We start from the raw sequence: 15,342 nt of genomic DNA, 5'->3' as shown, positions 1-15,342 counted from the left end.
AAGAGAAATGATTAAACCCCAGCAGCTGTCCAGGTATCTCGCGCTGCAGAGGCCGGGGCATTGAGGGAGACCTCCCGGCGGGGAGGTGGGCCTGGAGAAGCCTGGTACCTGGGGGAAGGGCCGCCAGGAGGTCTTCCCCGAAGCCTCTCCACCTGCTCCACCTCAGCCCCGCCCTGGCTGCCTCGATGCAAATCACCCAGGAGCCTCATTTGCATACCCACCAGCTCATTTCCATTTCCCCCAGCTCTGGGTGACAGCAGCCACTTTTGTTCTCAGATCCATCCTGGGAGTTGCTCCTTCATCCTTCGAACTGGGGAGAGGGGAGGCGGAAAAGAAAGCGGAGGGAAAAAAAGGGAAGGGAGAAAACCCCTCAAGACAAAGAGAAGGCACCATCTGGGTAGCAGGAAGAAAATGGCACTGTCTGGGGTTGGAACCCGGGGCGGGGGGCTGCAAGCAGGAACGGGGCACGGGGCCTCGGGGCTGGTTGGAGCCAGAGATGCTAGACCTGCCAGCCTCCTTGTTTACTTGGCTCTGGCACCCTGGGTGGGCGACTCTGAGGTTCGTGCTTTTGTTTCCCCGTCAGAGAAGTGACAGCCTCACACCAGTGTGTTGATGTGGTGGTATGTGACGGTACTGGTCGGTGGCCTGGGGGTTGGGGACCCCGGTCCTAGAGGACTTTTCCCTCCCCACCTGCAGGGCTGCCCCGGGAGCCCCCTGCCATGACTTACTGGGAGCCGGTGGGAAGCCGGCAGTGCCAAGGGCCGGGGGCTGGGGCTGCCCTTTCTCGGTGAGGGGGGCCATGCCCATAGAGCCCTTGTTTAGGTAGGGCAGGCCTGGTGGGCTGCAGTCCATGGGGTCACAGAGAACAGGGTCATGCTACTGAGAATGGTATTTGGTCCATGAGAAAGTGAAAGTGCCAGTCACTCTTAGGGGTGTCCGAATCTTTGCGACCCCGTGGGCTATATAGCCTGCCAGGCTTCTGTCCATGGAATTCTCCAGGCAAGAAAACTAGAGTGGGTAGCCATTCACTTTTCTAGGGGTCTTCCCAACCCAGGGATTGAACCTGCATCTCAGGCATTTCAGGCAGATTCTTTCCTGTCTGAGCCACCAGGGAAGCCCATTTGGTCCATAGTTAGCTCTACATGAATTACCTACGATGTTGATGGAGAGAGAGAGAGAGAGAGAGAGTGTGTGTGTGTGTGTGTGTGCAGAAAATTGGGTCCAGAATCTTATATGAGTACATATGTTGTGCTTATCACCTTTGCATGTTCATGTGTACCACATGGGTGAGTGTCTGTACACACATAAGCAAGACACACATGGGCACGTCCTTTTTTTATGTATTTGTGGACATTACATGTGAAATGTATGTTCATGATGAGTAGGTCAAACCTAGTAGATATTTGTAAGGTATAGATTTGTGCTTGCTCTGAACATTTCATATCAGTACTCATGAACTTAATATTTTAATTCGTGTGGAGACATTTGTAGGGAGAGATGCTCCTTTTACATTGCTTCAAGGGCCAGTAAAGAGGGTCTTTCTCTCTCTTCTTCCCTCTTCGAATCAGAAACAAGGACCTCCAGGCAGGAGCCAGAGAGCAGAGAGTAGCTCCGGTGACCAGGACAGGCTTGCAAAGCCCTTCGGACTGGGCGGGCTGGTAACTCTCCAACTGTCTGCAAGGCTGGCTTTGAGAGCCTCTCTCCGGGCCCAACTGGGAACTGCCTCGCTCTGCCGGACTCAGAGGGCCTGGAGAGGTGTCTGAAGTTCTCCCTTTGGCCCCAGATTTTTCCCCCAAGTGTTTTTACTGTGTCCTGAGGTTCACATTGCAGTTGTAAATTTAGCAACTGGCAAAGCCTTGTGTAACCCTGACCGATTCATCTTTCCAACCCTGGCTCTCGTGTGGGAACTGGGGAGTTCTCAGATCCTTTTTGGAAGGGATAGAATTGGCATAGTCAGGAGGGGGCGTTTCAGAGGAGGCAAGAGACTCTCAAGCCCTCCATCAGACACACCCAGAACACATTCCATTTCTTAGTCTATTCTCTGCCCACGAGCCTCCAGCTCACGCGGTCACTTGCCTCTCTCATGGTTAGATAAAGCGGATACCAAGCCTGACACTTCAGGAACAGCTGTAAGAGGCAGGTGCGATATGTATGCAACCTGGGGAGGAACTTCCAGCTCTGAGCACCTCAATTTCCTCACGTCTCCCTGGTTGTCCTGGGGGTAACATGAAGGTGAGATGAAAGAAGGGATGTGTGTGGTCTGAGACGATCTATGCTTTCACTTGGGTTTCCCCAGAAGCCCTCGCTCTGGAAATCTTTCTTGATTCATCTGTTTCTGGGTAGGATATTGGTGGCGGTGGGGGGGGGGGGGGTAGTCTAACAAGAAGGATCTCTTTTGTTCCCACTGAGTCTGGCACACAGAAGGTGCTGTGTGAACACAGGTCAACAGATGACACCTAAGGGTGATCTTTCCTGGAACGGGGCCCGCCCAAGGTCACGCAGTTGGCGAGGGCCAGCTGGGTAGCTGCTGTCTCTTCTCTGAGGGCATGACCTCTGGGGGTGTCCTGGGCCACCATTGTGTAAGTCCCGGGTGCGCCCGTCCAGGAGAAGGCCGGGGTGGGGGAGGGATTAGCACCCAGAGCACCGGCCGCTCGGGAAGGTCGCCTGCACTCTGAGCGGCCTGGCGCCATGAACACGGGGCCAGCTGGTTGCTGGGGCGGAGGGACTGGGGGAACCTGACACCGCCGGACACTTGGTCCTGTCACTCCCAGGGGATTTGGTGAGCTGGTGGGAACTTGGTCGGGTACACGATGTGCTGCGTGGCCGGGAGGTGGGGGAGTTGGTACATTCTCTCTGTGAGTCCAGTGCATGACCAGGCACATAGTAGGTGCCCCATCGAGCATTTCTCTACAGATGGAGGGAGAGGAGAGCGCTGGGCATCCCATCTGCAATCCCAGCCAGGCTTCCCCAGCCCCATCTCGGCTCCCACCACACTCTCAGAGCTGGAATCCAGAAGACTTGAGAGTCATCCCTGCTTCCAGCACTGGCCGCTCTCCATAGGTCACCCATCGCCAAGACCTGATGGGTCCCCCTCCAAACAGGCCCGAGCCCGCGCTCGGCCACCTCCCTGCCTCGCCACCCTCTCTCTCTTCTGCCTCTCTTGTTCCCAACCCTGCCCCTCCTCCCCCGGGAGCAACCGTGAGCTGGGTGCTGAGTCAGTGGTCGGGTCAGCCCCCTGTCTGAAACCCGTGGCATCCATCCCAGTGCAAACTCCGCCCGCGAGGCCCTCTTTTTCTCCTTCCTGCAGAGCCTCAGTCCCACGGCTCTCAGTTCTGCTCCTTAAATACCCTGAGTGCCGCTGAGTTCCTGCTTCAGGTCTATGCTTAAGCCACTCATTCCTCTTTATGTTCTCGAGGCTGGTTTCCTCTCATCTGGCAGGTCTCACCAGTATTTGAAGCTTTGTTCTTATCTCCTTGCAGTTCTTTCTTGCAGTCATTAGCTTGATGTTATGTTATAGGGATGTGTCTTGGACAGAATCGGGATGAAGAAGCTGGTGGATGATTGGAAGCTTTTGGAAGAGGGGAGGGGCACTCTTCATGAAAACTGTTTGCCAAGTAGTCATCCATTAAACTATCCTGTCTCTCTCCTTCTCATTCTTCCATCCTCACTACCCATCCACTCATCCATCTGCCTATCCTTCCATCCACTCATCCGTCCATGCACTGCCCACCACCCTTCCATCCATCTACCTGTCTGTCTATCCAGTCTTACACTCATCCATCCATCCACATTCTTAGAGTCTCCGAGCAACTGTGTACACTTCTGAGCCACTGAAGGCCTTAGGGACAGAGAAGCCTGGCATCAGAGAACCACAGAGCCAAGATCCTGGGTTCCCGCACCTAGGGCTCCTGAATCTGAGTCCATTAAATCCCGGACAGCAACAGAATATCAGGGTCGGAGGGTTTTAGAATTGCACGCAAAGGGGCTGGCTGTGCACGTTTTCAGTACCCAGCTCCTGTATGGCCACTGCCTTCATTTCACAGTGATTCATTGAGCATCTACTGAGTGCTGAGCACTAGGCCACTCGGGAGAGACCCCTGAACTAAGCCGGCAGCGATCCCTGCCCCAGGGAGGAGGCAGAGGCAGTGCCAAAGGAGCTGACGTGGCAGGAGAGGAGGCCAGGTCCGCAGATTTGACTCATTATCACCTGCATTACTTACCTAACAGTTTCTTTAAGTTGACTCACTTCAAACACATGAAGAGATTTCTTAAAAGGGAAGCTTTATCTCGCTGCACATAACAGGAAACCGATATCAGTGGCTGCCAACAGAAGGTGTCTTCAAAAATAAACACAGTGGGAAGAAAGTGCTGTCATGAGAAGCCTGCCTGGACGGCGCTCCCTGCTCTTCCTCGACATCTCTCGGGGTCTGCACCCCCGTTGTTGTGAAGGGTGGTGGGAGCTGCCAAAGACAGGAAGTTGTCAGGATATAGAGAGGGTGGAGAGGAAAAAGTTACTGTTTAAACTTCCTCTCCCCATACCAGACCATCCTCAGGCCTGGCCTCCGTTCGCCTCTTCTGCCCTGCTCAGCTGTGTGACGTGGGGCAAGGTCCTGAACTTCTCTGAGCCTCAAATCTGGAAATGGGCATGATGAAGGCACTTTCCTCCTGGGGCTGTTGTAGGGATTAGTTAAAGTAGGTGCTTCAGAGGGGCTGAAGGCGCAAAAGGGTTTGTAACTCTTCCCCCTGCCCCACCCCAACCCGAAATGTTCCAGGCCTATCCTATCTGGACAGTCTTCCATGCTCCTTGGGAGAGGGTCGGCCTCCCCGCAGCCCCCGCCATGGGAGCGGCTCAGGAAGCCTCCTCTGGGCTGAGCCTCTAGGGCAGCAGCTCCAGGCAATTTATGAGGCTGCAGCTCCCTGCTCCTTGGTTCCTCCCAGCAGCGCGGCTCTCGCCCACTCCTGGCTGTATTTCATGCCCATCACGATTTAGGGTTCCACCATTTTCCTGTAGGGAAATCAGGCTGAGGGGAATTTTAATGCAGTTTTATCAGCTATATCATGCTCACTTTACTTGGCGGGGGAATTACAGGTGGGGTTGGACAAGTGCTCGGAACAGGCGATAAACTCCTTACGTCTTTATTCCCTGCAAGAAGGGGCTGTGGGGCCAGGCGGACCCCCCGGGAGGCCTCGAGTTCAGATGGCTTTGAATCCCTGCGACTAGACCTTCCAAAGGATCCTGAGGCTTAAATCCAGGTGGTTTCTTCATTTGTGTACTCATCCACCCATCCACCCATCCATCCATTCATTCAGCAGGTATGTAACCAACGCCTTCCCCGGGCCCAGTACTGGGGGTGCAGTGATGCACAGAACATGGTTTCTGTCCCACTGCAGCTCACTCTTCTGAGTGCAACAGGAAACCCAGGGTGCTGGCAGAGTCCCAGAGAGGGTCTTCACCTAGGCTGGGAAGTCTAGGAAGGCTTCCTGATGGAGGTGGTGGGGCGTGTGCTTATAAGCTGAGTTATTGAAGACGGAGGAACGTTCAGTGGCCGGGGGTTTGGTGGGGGGTGTGTTGGGGGGAAGGAGGGAAGGGGCCGGTGTGTACAAAGTGGGAGGGGACCTCGGGGGAAGCGGCTGAAGCAGAGTGTGGGTGGGGGGTGGCAGGGATGACTCTGGGGAGCTGCAGGCAGGGCCTCTGGCTGCGGCGGAGACCGTGCCCCGAGTTCTGTGAGGCCCATGGAGGCTGGGCCAGGTGAGGGGACCTGGTCAACTGTGAGGAGAGGGCTGGGAGGGGTCAGAGGGGGTCTTAGGGAGATGAGCCAGGAGGCCGCAGTAGGGTCCGGCAGAGAGGGGGGCCGGGAATGGAGAAAGCCGGACACACCTGGTGAAAATTATTAGAGGGCGGGACCCTGGGGACCTGGGTTTGGGGGCACAGGGTGTCTGGCTTGGCGGGTTTAAGTCTGGTGGGACGTCTTGACCTCAGGCCATCGGGGGAGGCCATGGTGGCAAAGAACACGGTCATTCAGGGCATCTGTGTCTCTTGGGCCACCCTGACTCGGAGATGATGAACCTCTCCTACACCAGACAGGCAGACTCCCTGTGGCGCAGTGGACCCTGTCTCCTGTCTACTTTCCCAGCAGAGGAGAGAGAGGGCTCACTTCAGGCTCCCATCCCCCCAGCTCCAGGGAGAATGTCAGGTGCATGGGGACCCCTGAGCCACGGGGTTGGGGTGGCTGGAATCCCCGAAGGCAGAGGTAATAGAGGGGGTGGTCTTTCTCCATTTCCTCAAGCCACCCTCTGACTGCACCTGGGGTCCTGATGTTTTCCTTTGTATAAGGAAGTTGTGTGTGTGTGTGTGTGTGTTGCTCAGTCGTGTCCGACTCTTTGTGACCCCGTGGACTATAGCCCATCAGGCTACTCTGCCATGGGATTTCCCAGGCAAGAATACTCGAGTGGGTTTCCATTCCCTTCTCCAGGGGATCTTCCCAACCCAGGGATCAAATCCAGGTCTCCTGCACTGCAGGGAGATGCTTTACCATCTGAGCCTCCAGGGGAGTCTTGCATAGGAAGGCCTTGTGTTTCTCTCTGCAATGCTAATTTACTCCTTCCGGTGCTTCTTTCCTTTCCTCCCTCCTGCCCATTGAATACACACTTACAGAGAGCACCATTCTAGGCTCTGGGGACGCAGCACGGACCTAATCAGGCCAAGATCCCTGGCCTCATGGAGCTTCCATTCTAGTAAGGAACACTAACGACAAACAAGAAAGGTTACGATAACATGTCAGATAATCATAAAAATGCAGCAGAGGATGCTGGAAGGGAGCCCTGGGGTTTGGCCAGTCCCCCAGCGCTGCCCCCCACCCCCCACGTGGGAGAACTGCGCTCCTGAGTCGGTGTCATCACTCCCCCACCCCGCTGGCTTCTCCACCACCTACGTGCATATCCACACGTGGTCTACAGCGCAGCTTGGCATGTTTTAAAACTTTCTCTACATGCAAGCATCCCATATGTATTTTCGGTGATTGCTTTTTTGGCTCAGCATCCTCGTTTGAGACTGATCCTTGTTGATACGTGACGCTCCAGTTGCCACACTGTCACTGCGATAGACTCGTCCGCGGTACGAGGATGTCACTATTCATTGAGTCATCCTCCTGCTGATGGACATTTAGGCTGTTTCCAATTTTTTTTTTTTTCCTTCCTCTTACCACCCAAGCTGTAGGAACTCTCTCGTACCAGTCGACATCCCTGGCCTCCAGTGTTCTCTAAAAGAGAAGCACCTGGCGACAGAAAGCCGATATGATCTGTCAAAGCGCTCAGCGTGCTGCACAATGGCGAGGATGACAATGATGCAAAATAGCTCCCAGATCCTGAGTGTCTATTTCATGCAAGGCCATTCTGAGCCCTTTAGCCCGCCGCCTCTCTTCCTCCTTGTACTCCATGAGGCAGATCCCAGCGTGGAGCTCAAGGAACAGACAGAGCTGTGGAGAACCAGAGAGGCCAAGCAGCTTCCCAAAGACACCCAGCAAAGCCAGTCCCTTTGCAATGCCTAGCCTGCCTCCCTCCATCACTCCCCTCCACCATATCCCTCAAACACCAGCCCCCCTCCCCTAGCTTGATCCTAACTCTGAGCATCCACACCGCCTGTTCCCTCTGCCCAGAATGCTCTTCCAGGCTCATCTCCAACCCTGCCTCTCAGGACCCTTCCTGGACTCTTCACTCTTTCCTTCCCAGGAATTAACTAGTCATTTGGCTGATGGTCTGTGTCTGTAAGATTCAGGCCAGGCACTGGGCTGAGTGTTTTACAATGATGATCTCATTTTAGAGAAGTGAGTGGATGGTCTTCAGTTTACAGGCAGGAAGGAGAAGGTGGATTGCAAGCACTGAGTACCTTGCCTGGGATCTCACCTCAGGGGCAAGCGGACATGGGATTTGGTATCAGATCATCCAGCTCACATCATTCCCACCTTCACTTGTCTCCCCAAACCCTTGAGCACCACAGAATTCACCCACTGAAGCTGGATGTGACACCTTCATTTCACAAAAGGGGAAACTGAGTCCCCGAGAGGGATCAAGACTTGCCCAGGGTCCCACAGGGGGCTGGCATCAAGCAAGGCCAAGCTCTGGTCAACTCCCGGACTCCCAGGCCCCTGGGCACACCAGCTCAGGCTGCCCAGCCCCGTCGGAATGTCACATCTCTCTCTTCACACGGCGGGCTGGTGGCCGGGGCTGTGGCTGAGACAGTAACGCTCAGTGGCAGAGTGTGAGAGGCCTGGATCAGAGATGTGTCTGTCACTGTGGCCGGACGCTCAAGGCGGCTCCATTATTCAGGCCATCAGACTGCAGCCACCGGGTGGGAGGGGGTGGGGGTGGCCCGTGCAGCCGGGATGGTCAGCTGGCTGGGCTGCAGGGGGCCTCGGGGCCCCGGGAGCTGTCACTGCTGACTGATGGATGGGGACAGCTTCCAGTTGCCGGCCATCCCCGCCACGAGCCCCGTGGCCATCTCTACGGCCGCCCACGCTGGCCTCCCGCCCGGTTCCTTGCTTTGAACGTCCACAAGGCCTTTTGTTCTTGCAGCGGGGGCTGGGCCGGCAGTGTTGAGGGGCCCCTTTCAGAGGAAGGAGCTGCCTGCTGGGGCTTCCCCCTGCCCTCGACCCCCACCGCGTTCCTCTAATTACCTGTGGGCAGGAGGGGTCGGCGAGGGGGTCCAGCTGAGCTATTAGGAATCTGCTCGGAGGTAGGGGGGTGGTGGCGGCGGCTGGAGAAGCCTCAAATTCCAGCCCCTAGATCACAGATGGGAAACTGAGGCTCAGAGAGGGCAACAGCCTTGCTCGAGGTCACACAGGGAGTTAGAGGTAGGGCTTGGGCTTGACCTGGGCTTCCTTGGTGTCTCAGACAGTAAAGAATACGCCTGCAATGCAGAAGCCCTGGGTTCAATCCCTGGGTCAGGAAGATCCCCTGGAGAAGGGAATGGCCACCCACTCCAGTATTCTTGCCTAGAGAAGTCCATGGACAGAGGAGCCTGGCGGGCTACAGTCCATGGGGTTGCAAAGAGTTGGACACGACTGAGCAACTTACACACACTTGGGTTGGACCCAGGGGCATTTAGGATCCCAAGGCAAGGGATGGGAGAGAAACTGGCACTTAATATGTTTTGAACACCAGTTATGTGCCAGGCACTTGACACCCGCTCTCTTCTTGAATTAGAAGTTAACCCATTTTGGGTTACGCTCGCTTCCCAGCTCGGTGTCCTCAGGCAGGTCAGTTTCCTTCTCTTGAGTCCCCTTTCTTCATCCGTGAAATATATTTATTTATTGAGCACCTCCTACACTGAGGACCATGAGCAGACATGACAGGCGAGTCAGTAGGAAGCCCAGGGCACCTGATCAGTGCTGTGGTGGTATAGATGCCAAGGTGGGACATTGAGGGGGGACCCCCACCCAGCCTGGAGTCAGGAGGGCTCCATGTAAGCCATCACGTCCGAAGATTTTATCCAGAGAGCCATGGGGAGCCACGCATGGGTTCTGAGAGTTTGGAGAGGATCTCTCAGGCAGGAGGAGCTAAGGCAGAGGCAGGGGTAGCAAGGAGTCTCCTGGGAGGTCCAGACGAGAGGTGACCAGCTCTGGGCCCCAGTCCCTACATCTTTGTATGGGCTGGACCCCAAGCCAGGGGGCTGCGGACTCCTGGTACAGCCGTAGTTTGGTGGGTCCTCAAAAGGGAACCTGGAGTCACCCTGTGACCCAGCAATTCCTCGCCTGGGTACTCGCTCACCCAAAGGACTCGTAAACAGAGACTCCAGCAGGGTTCACTCACGTTCACAGCAACATTATTCACAGGAGCAAAGAGGCGGAAGCGGCCCAGGTGCCCATCACAGATGAAAACAGCACAATATGGCCTGTTCTTCCAACGGAGTTTGACTCAGCCTTCAAAAGAAATGAAATACTGACACAGATGACAATGTGGATGAACGTGGAAAACCCAAAGTGAAAGAAGCCAGACACAGAAGGACAAGTACCGTGTGCTTCCACTTAAATGTGCTCATTCATAGAGAGAGGGGTAGAAGCTAACAGGGGCTGTGGGGAGGAGGGGTGGGGCTAATCGCTTGATGGGAACAGTTTCTGTTTGGGGTGTTGAAAACATTTTGGAATTAGCGGTGATGGTTGCACAAGGTTATGACATTGTGAATGTACTTAATGTTACTGAATTGTTCACTTAAAATGGTTTTAAATGGTGATCTTAACCCTACATATATTTTACAGCAATTTAAAAATCATATAATATACCAAGACTTGTTGAGTCTACACTTCAAATGGGTGAACTGTGTCATATGTGAATGAAAAGCAAAACAAAATGAGTGGGAGCCATTCTCGGGGGTGGGGTCCCCGGACTCCCAGGGAAATAGGTAGAGGGAAGAGCTGCCCACGGGGAGACAAAGGCCACTCAGACTACACCCAGGTTGGCAAACAGTAGCCGGCTGCTACCTCTGAGCCCTTCCCTGTGGACGTATCATTTTCCCAGAGCCTTTTGAGTGATTCCAGCGCCACTCCTGTGCTGACTCGCTGTGTGCCCTTTGGCAAGTCACACAACCTCTCTGGGCCTCAGCTGCCTCAGCTCCAAATCAACCCCGTTTGCTGGGGGCTGACTATGTGCTGGGCACAGGGTCAGGTTTGGCCGTGAGCTATCTCTTGCAGTCCTCTCTGTCTTTGCAAGGAGGATGTGGAGGCCCAGAGAGGGTGGGAGCCTTGCCCCGGGGCTCCCGGCCTTGGAGCCTGGTCTGGGGCTGGCCCAGAGCTGGCCCGGGCCCCTCTCTCATTGGCCTCCCCCACCCCCACCCCCACCTCGTGCTCCCTGGCCAGCCCACCCCCCACTCCACTTTCCCTCCCCTCCGCTGGTCACGGATTCGGTCCTGTCTGCAAATGATCTCCATGTGTCCGGGATTGGGTTTCCCCTCGTCTGGCTCTGTCCCTCTGGGGACCGAGGCCCCCCGCGGTCCGATGCTGCCAGGGCGGGGCCTCCGCAGCAGCCCCGTGGCTCCTCCTGACCCGGGATGGGGCCCAGGCGGGACGAGGTCTGGGCATCTGGTTTAACCATCAGAGCGGGGGCTTGTTTCGGTTTCAGTGACCCATGGAGCCCCCGGGAGAGGGAGAGAGAGCCGACTGGCAAACGGGGAGCCAGGAGGCAGCAGGGGGCTGGGGAGGGCCGGAATAGAGCAAACAAATACCGGAGCGCTGATGGGGGATCCGCGGCAGGGAGAACGCGCTCCGGCTCACATGCACGCACAGGCACGGATGAAAAGCCACCTTTCACACACCTATTTGCAGACCTTCACACACCCTTAGCTCCAGCCGTCCAAACGCCTGGCTGTTCTCTACGCATGCCTCTCCCCGCGGCCTAACCTCTAGCCTCCACCCCACCGCCCTTTTTTAATGCCTTCTTTCTTAAAAAAAATTATTTGTTTATTTTTGGCTGTGCTGGGTCTTCGTTGCTGTGCGTGGGCTTTCTCTCGCTGCGGCGAGCGGGGGCTACTCTCTGATGCCGCGCACCGGCTTCTCACGGAGCTGGCTTCTCTTGCTGCGAAACGCGGGCTTTAGAGCCAGGGCTTCAGTAGCTGTGGCACAGGGGCTTCGTTTCTCCGCAGCATGTGAACCCTCGGTTCCCGGGCCAGAGACGGAGCCTGTGTCCCCTGCGTTGGCAGGCAGATTCTTAACCACTGGACCACTAGGGAAATCCCCTCCAGGCCTTTGCCTGTCCGGCTTCCTCCACCCAAGTGCTATTCTGGGTCATTCCTGCCAATGCCAGCCCTGCAATTTCCAGCACCCAGCCTACCGGGGGCCCTTCCTTGATCCTCATCTTCCCTACCCCGTCCTCCTGAGACCCATGGGCTGGGTGTGTTAGTCACTCCTTGCAAACCCATGGACTGTAACCCACCAGGCTCCTCTGTCCATGGAATTTCCCAGGCAAGAATGCTGAAGTGGGGGCCATTTCCTTGACTCCCCCTTAACTGTCACTGTGACAGTGGCATATAAAAATTTGTAAGGGCCCACTTGATCCCTGCCCAGCTAGGAGCCTCGGGCATCTCCCAGTCGCTCTCTGCTCAGCCTCCTGGTCTGCAGCCTGGGAAGTGTTTTCCCACTTGCTTGATCCAGTCCTCTATGCTGGGGGGTACATGGGGTGGGAAGAGACACTCTCACTTCTCAGAAGGGGAAACTGAGGCCCAGAAAGGCCAGAAATCTTTCTCTTTCTTCTTGATGTGGACATTTTGAAAGTCTTTATTGAATGTGTTGCAATATTACTTCTGTTTTATGTTTTGGCTTTTTGGCCATGAGGCACGTGGGATCTTAGCCCCCCAGTCTGCACCCCTTGCATTGGAAGGTGAAGTCTTAACCACGAGACTGCCCCGGAAGTCCCAAGGCCAGAGACCTTTCTAAAGGAACAACAGCCAGGCCAGAGCAGGGCTAGGATTCAAACTCAGGCTTCCAGTTTTGCCTATCGACCCCCACTGCCAGCTCCCACGTGGCAGGTATAACCAAGGCCTGGAGGATGCTGTATATCTTGTGTCTTGTTAACCTACTCTCGGGCCTCTGCCTCAAGGACCCATCAGAGAAGGCATTAGGGCTGGGAGGGTTTGGGGAGGTGGTCTGGGGAGGGAAAAGGTCACGGAAAGTCAGGGCTCCATAGATCCTCCGCCTGACTTCCGAGTTGGGTGGTGGCTTTATTTCATCTATCAAATGGGCATCCTATCAGTACCTGCTTTGTAGGTGGTTAGGAGGATGGAAGAAAACAAGATCCTTACAAAGTGTACTCAGTGCTTAGAACAAGGCCATGTGAACTCTGGATGTCACAATTATTATTAATCACCAGCTTGGAGTGGTGGTAGTTAGGCACCGATGTTGCCTTTTAAGCAAGAATCTAGTTCATTGTCACAGGATTTAGGGTTGAGTGTGCCTAAGATGCTGGCCTTGGACTCTCCAAGCCTCAGTTTCTGCATCTGTGAAATGGGGATGATGTCATCTGCCTCCCCATTCTTTTGCAACCAAGGAGTTTCAAGTTATTTGGCCCAGGTGACAGGTATGAGCTGACATGGGCTCTTCTAGCCCATCACTCACTGGAAAGCCCCCACCCCAGGCTTAGGGGGACCATCGTCTCCAGGGAGGGTGAAGGGTGGGGAGTTGTATTCGATTTCAGCACCTGGTTTCTCTTCTTGCAGGGCTGGCCAGCTAGGACGAGCCTGACCCTCCATCCGGACTGAAAATACCCGTGCAAATCCCCGTTGTAAAACATCCAACCTCCTCCCGTTGGGCCTCCCTGGGACACACCAGAGGCTAAAATAAGACCTGAAGTCAGCAGGAGCTGGTCCTGCCTGCCAGCGGGTCAGCTCAGCCCCTTGGGGGCTCAATGTTCCTGGCATGGTGGGTTCTGAAATGACAGTCAGCAGGCTAGTGCCAGGCTGAGCCCTCTCCCACCTCTGAGGGGTTTTAGGATCCAGGTTCTCTGCCCTGACCCCGAGAGGCAGAGTCAGTGACCCAAGGCGGGGCCTGGCAATCTGTTTGTTTCAAGGCTCCAAGTGATTCTGTGACCAGCTTGCACTGGGTGGCCACCTTCTATCACCCTGGACACCGATTTACATTTGTTTATGCTCACCTGTCTCCTTTGCAGCAACATGGAGACAGGTGAGTGCTGGGCTGGGCCTGAGTTACCTCTACCTGTCTTACCACTTGGGAGAATGAGTGAATGAATGAATGAGAGTATCAGCTTACCAGAGGAATCTGGACTTTCCTTGCCCAAACATCAGGGAGAACTTTGGGACCAATATTGCCCTTGACACCCGAGCTCAGTTTAGAAGTACAAGGAGGCATTTTCTAGATTGCTTGGAGCCCCCTCCTCCAGGCAGTCTTCCCTAATGCCGTTCCCACTGGCTCTCCCCATGACCCCTGGGCTTCCCTCTCCTGTCTCACGTGTTCCTTTGTCTGTTTCCCTGTTTCAAGCTCCCAGTTGGGTCTGGCAGGGAGTAGATAAGCTGCAACTGTTGAACGACCAAGAGGGTGAATGAATGAATGAATGAATGACCACATGACCGAGTCCCTCCCAGCTTTGCCTTCTAATGTGGAAAGTCTTGGACAAGGCCGCCCTCTCCTGCTTCTTTCTCTCTGCTCCAGTTCTGAGTTCTTGGCACTTTTTCCAGGTTGGGGACCTTTGCATGTGCTACTCCTCCTACCTGAGACCCCTTCCTTCTAGGTAGTTCCTCCACCTCCTCCACAGCGTGGCTTCAGTTCCTCTGCTGTGAGTGTTCCTGACGCTACCCGCAAAGCCCCTTGTTCTAACCAAAGCCACTATCTTCCCACTTGAAGTGTGAGCTCCTTTAGGAGATGCCTCTAGCTCATGTTTGTTGAATGAATGCACGACTTTGTAGAAAAATCTCAACTGTGGCTTCTTTTAATGTTGGTTCTAAACCATAATATGGCTGAGGGACCTGGGTTGGGGCCCCAGGCAGGTGAGTCATGAGGGAAGCAGGTGTGGTCTTGCCAGGCCCAGGAATGCAGGCCATCAGCCCAGGACCTCAGGCCGTTTGTCCGCTGAGCAGTGGTTCCTTGATCTGGGGCTGCACTGACACTCCTGGAAGCTGAGCTGCCCACCCCTCCCAAGTTGAGAGAGGCGCTGCGCTGGCCAGGAGTCACACGGCAAAGGGTGGAGAAGCAATGAGTAAGCTTGCCGAGTGTGGCCTCAAAGCCGTGCTGGACAGAGTTCTGGGCTCCCACTTCCCCTCAGGACTCGGAGGAGGAAGTGGAACAGCATCTGGGAAAGCTCTCGGTAGCTTTACAAACCCACGTGAATGTCAGGGGTTATTGTCATCATCAAGATGAGTGGCTCCCACTGCCAAGAATGGCCTGACCCATCTTTCTAGTAATGATGGTGATGATGACGGTGGTGATGGTGATGATGGTGATGATCGTGATGATGATGATGGTGATGGTGATGGTTATGATGTGATGATGGCGATGGTGATGATGGTGGTGATGGTGGTGTGTGATGGTGTTGATGGTGATGATGGTGATGATGGTGATGATGGTGATGGTGATGATGGTGATGGTGATGGTGATGGTGATGATGGTGGTGATGGTGATGATGGTGGTGATGATGGTGATGGTGATGATGGTGATGGTGATGGTGATGATGGTGGTGATGGTGATGGTGATGATGGTGATGGTGGTGATGGTAATGATGGTGATGGTGATGATGGTGATGGTGGTGATGGTGATGGTGATGATGGTGGTGTTGGTGGTGTTGGTGATGGTGTTGATGGTGATGATGGTGATGGTGATGATGGTGATGATGGTGATGGTGATGATG

The sequence above is a fragment of the Capricornis sumatraensis genome, chromosome 17, assembly GCF_032405125.1.
Source record: "Capricornis sumatraensis isolate serow.1 chromosome 17, serow.2, whole genome shotgun sequence".
Lineage (NCBI taxonomy): Eukaryota > Metazoa > Chordata > Mammalia > Artiodactyla > Bovidae > Capricornis > Capricornis sumatraensis.
This window is presented reverse-complemented; position numbering follows the sequence as displayed.